We start from the raw sequence: 11690 nt of genomic DNA on the forward strand, positions 1-11690 counted from the left end.
TGCCAGGTAGGTTGTGCATGTAATAATAATAACTGTCTCCTTCTCCAAGATACCCAAAACAACCATCTGTTTGGACTCTGACTTTGTTGAACCACTTTTCTGACCTACGACCAACACATTTCCACTCTCCTCATTTTTTTTTAATTTCCTAAGTAACCACTGTTTCAATTGCATAACACCACTTTTATTGAAGGATCAAATCTGCCCTTCCTATTTACATTCTAGACACTGATGGAGTAATGATTTTAATTGCTGAGTGAATCAAATTTATAATGTCTCCCAGTTTGATGTGGTCTGAGAATTAAAAGAAATTGAAAACATCACAGGACAGAATAAAATGGCCATGTAATTGGTGGTTAAGTAAAGAAAACCAGCAACAGACATTAAAAGGCTTTGTTGCTGGTGTTAAATTGCTTCTTCTCGGGGGGACAGACAGGTGCTTTTTGATGCCAAAGAGAAAAAGTAAGTTCCCTTCTCTGCACAGAGCCTTTATGTATATGTTTAAAGAAAATTAAGCCCAGAGTGTAAATTATGTAAAAACCTAATGAAAGTGGTTTGGGTTGACTGGAATAAATTAAATCTAGGGAACTAAAGTCCCTGTGAATTCGTCCATGACTCATTCCTAAAGCCTTATTCCGAAACTCACCATCAGACTCTGGATTTGCAGCCTAAAGCTTGGTGCTGTTTTCTTTTTAAGAGTGTCATCTCCAGAGACTTCCTGAGACAGGGCTATGGAGCAGCAACAGCTGTGTTTCTCTCCTCTCCACTCCACTCCCAGGTCAGCTAGGAATACCAAAGGAGATCACCTGGGACTGCAACAAGACAGGACTAGAATGACTTCAGGAACCCACCAAATCACTGGTGAGTGCAAACACCTGTGGCTTGTGGACAGAGAGGAGCCTAGGGAGAGATTAAGTGGCTGGTAACAGTTCAGCAGTTTACCAGCTGAGACACCAACTCCAGTCTGTTTCACCAACAAAGGGACAGCTGAAGGGAGGAGAGGACTCCCCTGAGACTCATCAAATGCAACTGTGAGTCTCCATTGCTACTGTCCTCAGAATCTGAAGCAGTGGCAGGGAGGAGGCCCTGTGCTGACACCAGGGGTCAGAGAACTAACCAGGAAACTCAGAAGACCTATACCTTGGTGGCCTAGCAGTGGGGCTGTGAGAGACTCTTTTCATAGCGATTGGATTATCTCTGCCCCACCCTGCTTTATCTCTTGGTCAGGAGTCAGTGATTAAGCTAAGAAGCCTACTTATAGTTTAAAAGCCCATAGCCTACAGGGGAGAAAAAGAACAAAAGAGGATTTTAAGCCACTGAGCTCCAACTCAGGGAATAAAATATTGTTGAAATAACTGTCAATTTCCACAACTGTGAACCCTTTAATTACCTTACTTAGACACAAGTCAATCCAGGAAAGAATGATCAGTAATTTGAAAAGTACTGAGAGAGGGACCTCATAAAATACTATATAAAATGGTTAAACTAACAAGAAGAAATATTGGAGAAATGAATCAGGATAAGAGTCCAGCTAAAAGCCAGCTAAATAGTTAAAGAACAAAATAATGATGTCAACATCCAAACACAAGTTAAGGAAATAATCACAAGATTGAGTAAAGAGTTTGAAATAATTCTCATCAGAATTGCAGAAACAACAAATGAGACCCTGGAAGAAAACACTAATTATCTCAAGGTTATTAGAGAGCTGAAAGCTGAAACAGCAGAGCTAAGAACACAACTAGCTGAACAAGGTAAAACAGTATCAGAACAGGGTAACAAAAAAGATGAACTCTAGAAAACAGTACAGGGGAGAGAGAATAGAATAAATGAGGCTGAAGACAGAATTGGAAAGATCGAGGATGAATTAGAGACAACTAAAAAAGAAGTAAGAGATCTTAAAAAGAGATTAAGAGATACTGAAAACAACAACAGAGACATATGGTATGACTTCAAAAGATAATATACGCATTATTGGCTTAGCAGAGGAAAAAGGAGGGAAAGAAAGCATTCTTCAGGACATAATTGCTGAGAAATTCTCTATTCTAGACAGCATCAAATACTTAAAGGTTCAAGAAGCCCAGAGGGTCCCAAACATAGTTAATTCACACTTAAAGACACATCATATTTAGAATGGAAAGGAATAAATATAAAGAAAGAGTCCTGAAGGCTGCAAGAGAAAAACAGAGTCACCTACAGAGAAAAACCCATAAGATTAGCAACAGACTTCTCCACACAAATACTACAGTCAAAAAGAGAATGGCAAGTGCTCAATGAGAAAGGCTTTCAACCAAGAATACTATATCCTGCTAGACATTCATTCAGACTAGATGAAGGCATCAAAACCTTCTCAGACAAACAACAGTTGAAAGAATCAACTATCACCAAGCCTGCCCTGAAAGAAGTTCTAAAAGGTCTCCTATAAACAAACCACCATAAATATGCAATATATGAGAACACTCTAAAAATCTACAAGAATGGTGTTAAAATATCTTCAATCTTTAATATAAATAGATGTCAATGGCCTGAATTCACCTAATAAAAGGCACTGAGTAGGAAGATGGATCAGAAAACACAACCCAACAATATTCTGTCTACAGGAAACCCACCTAACTCAACAAGACAAACACAGACTTAAAGTGAAAGGATGGAAAACTATCATACAGGCCAATGGCCCACAAAAAAGGGCAGGAATTATTTTGTGGAAGAAATCTGACTTAGAGTGAACTATGTTTGTGTGATTGTGTGTGTTTCTTTTCTATTTTCCTTTCTCTTCTTGCTATCCCTAGAATTTATAGTGGACAGTAGACTTGCATAATTGTCTACTCTTGCTTTCCCTTTTTTTTCTTTCTCTTTCCTTTTTTTTTTTTTTTGGTTTTGTTTGCTATTTGTTCTTGGACTGGAGGTGTTGTTTAGCTAACTGGTATTGGTTGAACTGCATCAATCCTTGCTTCAGTTGCTATTGTTGTAATTTCTGAAGCTTGTGACTGCATTTGTGAAAAGTCTTTAGTATAGCATGGCTAGTACTCAAAACACAACAACTAAAGAACGACAAAATAGAAGAATACAAACCACATCAATAAAAAAAAGGTTAAATCAAGAGCAAATAAAACTGCTACCATGATGAATCAGGACAGGAGCCCTGAATAAACTCCAAATCAGTGAGAAGCAACTATAGATTTAAAAAAAAAAGTATGCAAGCAATAGTAAACCTAGTAATCACAGAAATTAAGACAACTATGGAGGAGGAAAGGGCTATCAGAAATAGGGAAATAACAGATAACACCCTCAAGGAAAATACTAGCTACCTTGAGGTAATTAGAGAACTGAAAGCTGAAGTAACTGAGCTAAAAGGCCAATTAGCAGAACAAGCTAATACTATAACTGAACTGAAGAAGGAAGCTGAGGGAAGGGAAAGGATATTAACAGAAGCAGAAAACAGAATTAGCCAGACATAGGATGAGCTAGAGAAGAGCTCCAGTGGCGCAATCGGTTAGTGCGCGGTACTTATACAGGATGAGCTAGAGAAAACTAAGAAAGAGGTAAAAGATCTAAAAAGGAAATTGAGAGAGACTGAAAACAACAACAGATACATATGGGATGATCTCAAAAGAAGTATCATTCATATAATTGGTCTGCCAGAGGAAGAAAAAGAGGAAGGGAAAGTAAACATTCTAGAGGAAATAATAAAAGAAAACTTCCCAGACCTAAACAACAGAAAGGACTTTAAGATTCAAGAGGCCCAGAGAGTCCCAAACAGAATCGACGTAGACCTGAAGACACATCATTGTTACAATTAAAAGAAGTAAAGATAAAGAAAAGATCCTAAAGGCTGCAGAGAAAAACAAAAAGTTACATACAGGGGAAAACCCATAAGACTATTAGCAGACTTCTCCACTCAAACTCTTAAAAGCCAGAAGAAGAATGGCTATATATTACTTTAGGAAATGTTCTCATAGCCTCCAAGTGTTTCCTTCCTCATAACAGGCAACTGGACACAATTTCATTGGGTCTTATGTCAATCTGTAGGTTATCATGAAAAAAAAAAAAAAAACCGGGAGTCAGGCAGGTTAAGCGCAGGTGGCACAAAGGGCAAGGACTAGCGTAAGGATCCTGATTTGAGCTCCCAGCTCCTCACCTGCAGGGGAGTAGCTTCACAATCTTTCTTCCCCTCCTCTCTCCATTTTTCTCTGTTCTATCCAACAACAATGGCATCAATAATAACTACAACAACAGTAAAAACAACAAGGGCAACAAAAGGGAAAATCAATAAATAAATATTAAAAAAGAAGTCCAAGATGCTTTTCACACAGACTGTCATCGAGTTGCCTCTTTCATCACCTCTCCCAGTGGAACTTCAATTACACTTATGTCTCTACATTGCATTTCTTAAGTTTCTTCCTTCCCTTTTGTCTTCTGTGTTTTTTTGATATTTATTATTTACTCCATCTATTTTATTGATAATTAACTTTAAATTAAGAATGTTCTGCTTCAGACTTGGGTAGTGCACTGCTTTTGCCATGTGCATGACCCAGGTTTCAGCATGTCCCCACTAAACTGGAGAACTCTTGAGTGGTGTGGCCTCTTTGGGAAAAACACAAAGTAAAGCTCGGTCTGAGCTTGGTGTATTACACCAAAGCAAAGGTCACAGGGGAAGGAGGGCAGAAAGGGGTTAGGGGGAAGAGTTTGGGGTCCTGGTTCATGATGATGGAGAAGGACCTAAGTTGGGGGTGAGAATGTTTTGTAGACACCTATCATGGGGCAATTAGAAATTGTATGATGTGACAACAGTTCTGTAAACCATTAACCCTGTCAATAAAACAGTAAAATAATAATAATAAAATAAAGGAAAAATATTACAGGTTTCTGTCTTTGGAAGACATGGGAAAACCAACCAAACTATTGTAATAAGGTGGTCTTAAACTCAGACTAGAGAAAAGGATACATATGTAAGTAGGGACAAAGATGAGAATAACATTATCATTATACTTAGTGGACATTGCCAGATCTTGTAACAGTGGGGCTGAAATTTCAAAGTCTTGAAATAACTAATTCTTCTCTTCTTATAAATGACTGAGACTCAGAGGTCAACAGTCATCTGTCAGAAATTTCTAGGTAACTTGCAGCAGATGCTACTGAATTCTGAAGGACACATCATTCAATGACACTTCACCACTATTCATCAGCCTAGGAGATGAGTTCCACAAAATGGGGGTACTTGGAACTGGTTTATTTTTCTTCCTCATAACGGACCATTAGGCATGATTTCACGGAGTCTTATGCTACTCTAGGCTATCATAAGAAGTCTTCATGCGGACTTTCTTTGAGTTCCCTGGCACTTAATCTTATGTGATCTCTCTACATGTCCCATCATCTCAGCCCTTCTCTTCTTTCTCCCCGCCTTCTTTTCTTTCTTTCACCAGTTGGTTTATTTCTGGGGCGTGTTATCTGCACAGCTATTCTCAGTGAGTGACTTTTCATGAAAACTGAGAGACAGAGAGATGGAGGGAGAGTGGAAGAAATACCTGCAGTAGGGAGTCCGGTGGTAGTGCAGTGGGTAATGCGCAGGTGGCGCGAAGCACAAGGATCAGCTTAAGAATCCCGGTTCGAGCCCCCGGCTCCCCACCTGCAGGGGAGTCGCTTCACAGGCGGTGAAGCAGGTCTGCAGGTGTCTGTCTCTCTCCCCCTCTCTGTCTCCCCCTCCTCTCTCCATTTCTCTCTGTCCTATCCAACGATGATGACATCAATAATAACTACAACAACAAAGCAACAAGGGCAAAAAAAAAGGGAATAAATAAAATATTTTTTTAAAAAAAGAAATACCTGCAGCACTGTTCCACTGCTTATAACGCTTCCTTCCTCAAGACTGGGGGCTTGAACCCAGGCTCTCACTCACGGTAGCATGTGCTTTACTGGATGAATCATCATCCAGTCTTTAAAAGCCCTTCTACTCTGCCCCATGGATAAGAAACATTTTAAGTAAAAACTCAATATAATATATCTCTCCTCTGGAAATTCCCTTCACCTTCTTGTTCCAAACAAGACCAAGATCTTCCTTGAGGATCTATTCCCTTAACGTCCTATAAAGAAAGTAAATCTATTTAATTATTTATTTACATCACTAAGGAGTTAATGGTGTACCGTGCAGTGTTGACACATGGCTTTTGCTGGCTTTATTATTTAGCATTTTATTTTATGATATTGATCCATACACTTCAGTTGATAAGTCTCTCAGTTGTCTCTCTCTCTCTCTCTCGTCTGTCTCCTATCTTCTGGAATCCCTAAGGTGTGCACACCAGGACTCTTGAATGTCCTCAGTCTTCCTTTCATCTTTCATAGTTCCCATTTGTCTATTTCTTTCCCTTGAGCTATAGGAGAACACCTCAAACTCACAAAATAATTCACTTTCTTCAATAACCAGTGTGCTGTTTGCTTCAGTGATCATGTTTTTCTCCATGAAGTAAGTCTTTGTGAGATGGCTGCCTTTCACAGTCTCTGCTCCATCAATGATCTGTCTCTCGCGCACCTCTCAGTGCATATGAGTTAGAGTTTTCACCCTCCTGGTGGCATCTGTATTTCACAGGGAACTTTATACTGTAAGAGTCCACACTGGTGTGGCTTCTTGGGGTTGTAGTTTTCCCGGTGTCTGTGATCTTCCTCTTTGCAGACATTCATGCATGGCTCATTTGTACATAGCAGCAAAATAAGTGCAGCCCAAAATGTTGCGAGGCAGTGTTCAATTTTTCATGGCTACTTGCTGTGACACAGACGTTTATGTGTTCCATTAGTCATTTTAGTGAGAAGTGGATAGCAGAAAGTGTTCAAGCATGCTCACTCAAAACGCATCTCCACTGCTCCTCAATGACTCTAGGTCTAATTATGTTACTGTAATTTATTTATTTATTTACTTACTTATTTTTTTGTCACCAGGGTTTTCTCTGGGACTCAGTACCTGTACCACAAATCCATCACTCCCTGTGGCCATCCCCCCCACACACACACACACTTTTTGTTGTTTTTGATAGCGATAGAGAAATTGAGAGGGAAGGAAAAGATAATAAGGAGGAAGAGAGACACTGTAGCATTGTTCCTCCACCCATGTTGCTCCCCTACTCCTCTGAGGTGGAGACCAGGGCTTTGAACCTGGGCCCCAATGCATGGTAATATATGTACTCTATTGTGGTCTGGGAGGTGGTGCAGTGGTTAAAAGCTTTGGACTCTCAAGCATGAGGTCCCGTGTTCTATCCCTGGTTGTACATGTGCCAGAGTGATGTCTGGTTCTTTCTCTCTCCTCCTCTCTTTCTCATATATAAATAAAATCTTTAAAAATATGTGTGTATGTGTTCTATCAGGTGCTGTTCTCATGAATAGCACCACAAAGATAGGTTTATGTTAATTCACCTATCATATAGTGGTAGTAGTTAAGAACATAGTATCTTACTGGAATTGGCGTATTGCACCAAAGTAAAAGACTCTGCGGTGGGTGGGGCGGGGAGAATACAGGTCCATGAAGGATGACAGAGGAGCTAGTGGGGGTTGTATTGTTATGTGGAAAACTGGGAAATGTTTTGCATGTACAAACTATTGCATTTACTGTTGAACGTAAAACATTAATTCCCCAATAAAGAATTTTTTTTAAAAAAGAACATAGTATCTTAAGTGTTGTTGTTATTTTAATGTGGCCAGAAGTGTGTGTAGATTAAAGAAACAGACTCATCAGCCTAGGAAGTAGAAAAGTGGCTAGTGGTTGGAGCTCTGGGCTTAAAGAGAAGGACATAGGACTGGGTGGTGACTCACCCTGCAGAGCACATGTTGCCCTGCACAAGACTTTGACATCAGAATCATTTACCAGAGGAGGGAGCTGGGAGCAGTAAGGGTAGAAGGATTCCAATGGATCTGGATAGTGTATTGTTAATAAAACAACAACAACAACAAAATGAACACTAAACATCACACGACCATCTTGCTATACCCGGGTAGTGTTTGTTCGTTTCAACAACAGTGCCCTCATCTGTGAAATGAGGTCAAGATCTCCTCACTCCTCTTGCTGTGACAATGACATTTGCAGATCACTCTGTGATGTCTCCCATTAGCGTTGGCCATTTAGTCATTATTCATCAAGTGCCTGGAAAAAAACAATCACTGATGCTTCTATGACTTCATTAATTCATACAGTTGCTGTTTCCCTTACAGCTGCCCTCTGCTAATGGAAGGGACAGAGTGACAAATAAATCACCGTTGCTGTCTCTGGCCTAATGGATGAGATGTGTGAGATGAACAGACCTCCAGCTAGAAGAATGTGACAGCTCTTGTGATTGGGGACTCAGGCCAACAATGAAGTCACTGCACATTCACATAACCACCTCTCCCTTCCATGCCACCTCTAACAAGAGTCAGGGGTGGGTTACTTTCTAGTTCATGTCTCTGGAATAGTGTTCTGGAATCTCAAGAAAGCTCTGCTTTCCAGGCCTGGGATGCAGAGCCAAGGAGGTGACAAGCAGCAATGAATCACATGCAAAGCCCACGTCCCGTCTATTCCTGATTCTATGAGCCAGCCTACGCATGTGAGTGACTGAGAACAGGTCACCTGTCTTTTCTCCCTTAATGTCTCAGAACTAGGGGAGCTGTCTTCCGGGATTGAATTGATAGATCCTTCAAGAGACGTTCACAGGACCCCCGCGTCAGACCAACTACACACCTGGCACACGGGCCAGAGGAGCTATATGCTTGCATCACACACATGTTCCAAAAAGGTGCCATCAACCTTACCCTCAAGGTGGAACATCAGTGGTAGACACTGGCCCACTCTCTGCAGGAAGGCTGGGCTGACATCCTCTGACACTCAAGGAAGACGGGTCCTGAAATGAGTGCAGCCTAGAATGTTCCCAGCTGTGACTGTGGAATGTGAGTTCAGACTGACAGGGATGCAGAGGTTACACAGACTCCTGCATTAAGTACGAATAGATATTAGCCCTAGGTCAGATTGATGGGGTCTACAGTTAATGGTATTTATATACTTTTCCCATATTTTGGAAGCAACTCTCTGCCCTAATCCAGCTTTCTAGTCCTGTTCCCAACTCTGACACCATCTTCCCAGACAATACTTTTGGCCCACCTGCATGTTAGCTGTCAGGCTCAGGCAAAAGTCAGTAAAGTTATGGGCCCCCTAAAATAGACTTCCTAACTTCTTTCTAACATGAAAACCCCAAATCTCATCTGCTATATTCTTACCTTTAGGTTCCTGATTATTAAACAATTTGTTCTGCTTTATATCTTAATGCTTTTCAGCCACCAAGTTGCAGTTGCTACCATGATGCCAAACCTGATTTCTCTGGGCAGACGACCACACCAATGTGTCCTGGAACCCCACATCTCCAAAGCCCTATCCCACTGGGAAAAGATGGAAACAGGCTGAGGGTGTGGGTCAACCTGTCAAAGTCCATGTCCAGAGGAAAAGCAATTACAGAAGCCAGACCTCCCTCCTTTTGCACCCCCATAAAGATCTTTGGTCCATATGCCCAGAGGGATAAAGAATAGGAAAGCTTCCATTGGAGGGGATGGGAAACAGAACTCTGATGGTGGTAATTGAATGGAATGTACCTCTTTTATCCCACAATTTTGTCAATAATTATTTAATCACTAGTAATAAAAAAAAAAGTGTAATCAAATTCAGCCCTGAGTAGACTTAGGAATTCGAAGGTAAAGAAATAACTCCCACCAGGTTGGGAGTGACCAGTGATGATAGAGAGAGGGATATATCAGAGGTCTAGGCCCATCATATTTATGTGGAATCCAACAACTCCCAAACTGGGGCCCTAGATGATGAGGAGGCTTGGTATTGATCAAACAGGCCATTATTGAGTAAGACAGTTTCTTGCCCTTACCCAGGTTTGTAGTCCTTTATCTGACAAGCTTGGACTTTCTCCTAGTTGTTAAGAGTTGAGTATCCTTTGTTATATTCAAACTGGCATTAGGTTTATGGGGTTTATGGGGTCTACCTTAGTTATGCCTTTCTACTAGATTGCCAAGCTTATTGGATCTAAGTCTAATTGGTTGGAAATTTTATGATGCTTTCTTTAGGCCATTCTACTAGAATTCCAGGCTTATTTGGTCCAAGTCTAATCACTGAGGGTTACTAAGCACTTTTACTTTGAGTTATATAATTATCTCTTGGTTATGAATACAGGTACACCTGTACCCAGTATCCTAGACCTTAACATGTATCCAGTATCTGTAACTTTGTGAGATAACATGCCATCTGAAACGGAACTGAGTCGTCCCATGTGTAAAGAAAGATCTCACCAGATTATAGGAGTTGGGAAGTTAACATCTCAGTCTTGGCATCTCTGGTCAGTCTGCAGTAACAAGTCAGTAGCAGCCTGGCAGCTCTGGAGACTTTGATTTAATTGAGGCTGACAGAGGCGATGTGATGGTAAGGGGGTCACAGAGAAGAAACAATAGTGAATATGGGCATAGTCCTAGAGGCTCCAGGACCAGGAGAAACACAGATCTTAAAGACAATGGTAAGAATTCCTTGTAGTCAGGAGTTGGGCAGCAGGTTAAGCGTACATGGCGTGAAGTGCCAAGGACCAGCTCAAGAATCCCAGTTCAAGCCCTGGCTCCCCACCTGGAGGGAGTCGCTTCACAGGTGGTGAAGCACATCTGCAGGTGTCTGTCTTTCTCTCCCCCTCTCTGTCTTCCCCTCCTCTCTGTCCTATCTAACAATAATGACATCAATAACAACAACAATAATAACTACAACAACAATAAAAAAGGGCAACAAAAGGGAAAATAAATAAATAAATAAATAAATATAAAAAAATTTTAAAAAGAATTCCTTGTAGTCTTAGAGGAGTTTAAAATAGCAATAGTTAGTTATTATTATAACCAAGTTAGTTGGGAGTGGACTTGTTTTTCTTTAAAAGTCCACTGGTTCAGATTAACCATAAAATATTTGACCTTAATTTCCTTCTGGGTGCAGTTTCTTACATACTGACAAAGCCAAATAGTTAAGATCTATTTGGCCTAAGGTTATGGTATATATATATATATATATATAGAGAGAGAGAGAGAGAGAGAGAGAGACAGAGAGACAGAGAGAGAGAGCTGCTTAAATAATTTAAGCCCAGTGTCAGAATTTCATCATCTTGCAAATCTGAAACACTAAATGTTTATGCTAAAGAAAATATATATACTCAAATCTTTGATCAAAGCAGTTAAAGAATTTGAAGTATTAAATCTATTTTTCCAACTGACATGTTGAATTAATAGTAATTTTTATGAGATTTTAAATTAATAAAAGCACAATTTCACACCATCCCCACCACCAAAGGTCTATGTCCACTCCACTCCATTCCCTGCCATAGATAACTACTATAGTTTTCCACAGTCTTAAATATGGGTTGACTTTTTGTTTGTTTTCATGTTCCTGTGCTTAATTCTCTAAATCTCACATGAGTGAAGCCATCCTGTTTCTTTTACCTCCTAACTTACTTCATTAAGTGTAATCTCCAAATCCATCCATTTTTAAAAATAGGTGTCATTTTTATTTTATTAAAGGGGAAGGCAGTGGACAACAGTAATTTTCATAATATACAGAATACAAGTTAGCACTGCAAAAAATGTGCGTGGCAGGCATGATGGGACTAGACCCCTAACAGCTCCCTCTCACCACTGTCACTGGTCACCTCCAT

At 40.3% G+C, this 11690-nt stretch overlaps 1 long non-coding RNA gene across 1 annotated transcript; it reads left to right on the forward strand.

The window, feature by feature from the left end:
- The first annotated feature begins 816 nt into the window (after positions 1-816).
- Positions 817-8521, forward strand: LOC132534358 (uncharacterized). Its single transcript, XR_009546082.1, has 2 exons — positions 817-861; positions 8191-8521. It is a non-coding gene; the product is annotated as an uncharacterized LOC132534358 (long non-coding RNA).
- Positions 8522-11690: the final 3169 nt, after the last annotated feature.

The sequence above is a fragment of the Erinaceus europaeus genome, chromosome 18 (assembly GCF_950295315.1).
Source record: "Erinaceus europaeus chromosome 18, mEriEur2.1, whole genome shotgun sequence".
Classification (NCBI taxonomy): Eukaryota; Metazoa; Chordata; class Mammalia; order Eulipotyphla; family Erinaceidae; genus Erinaceus; species Erinaceus europaeus.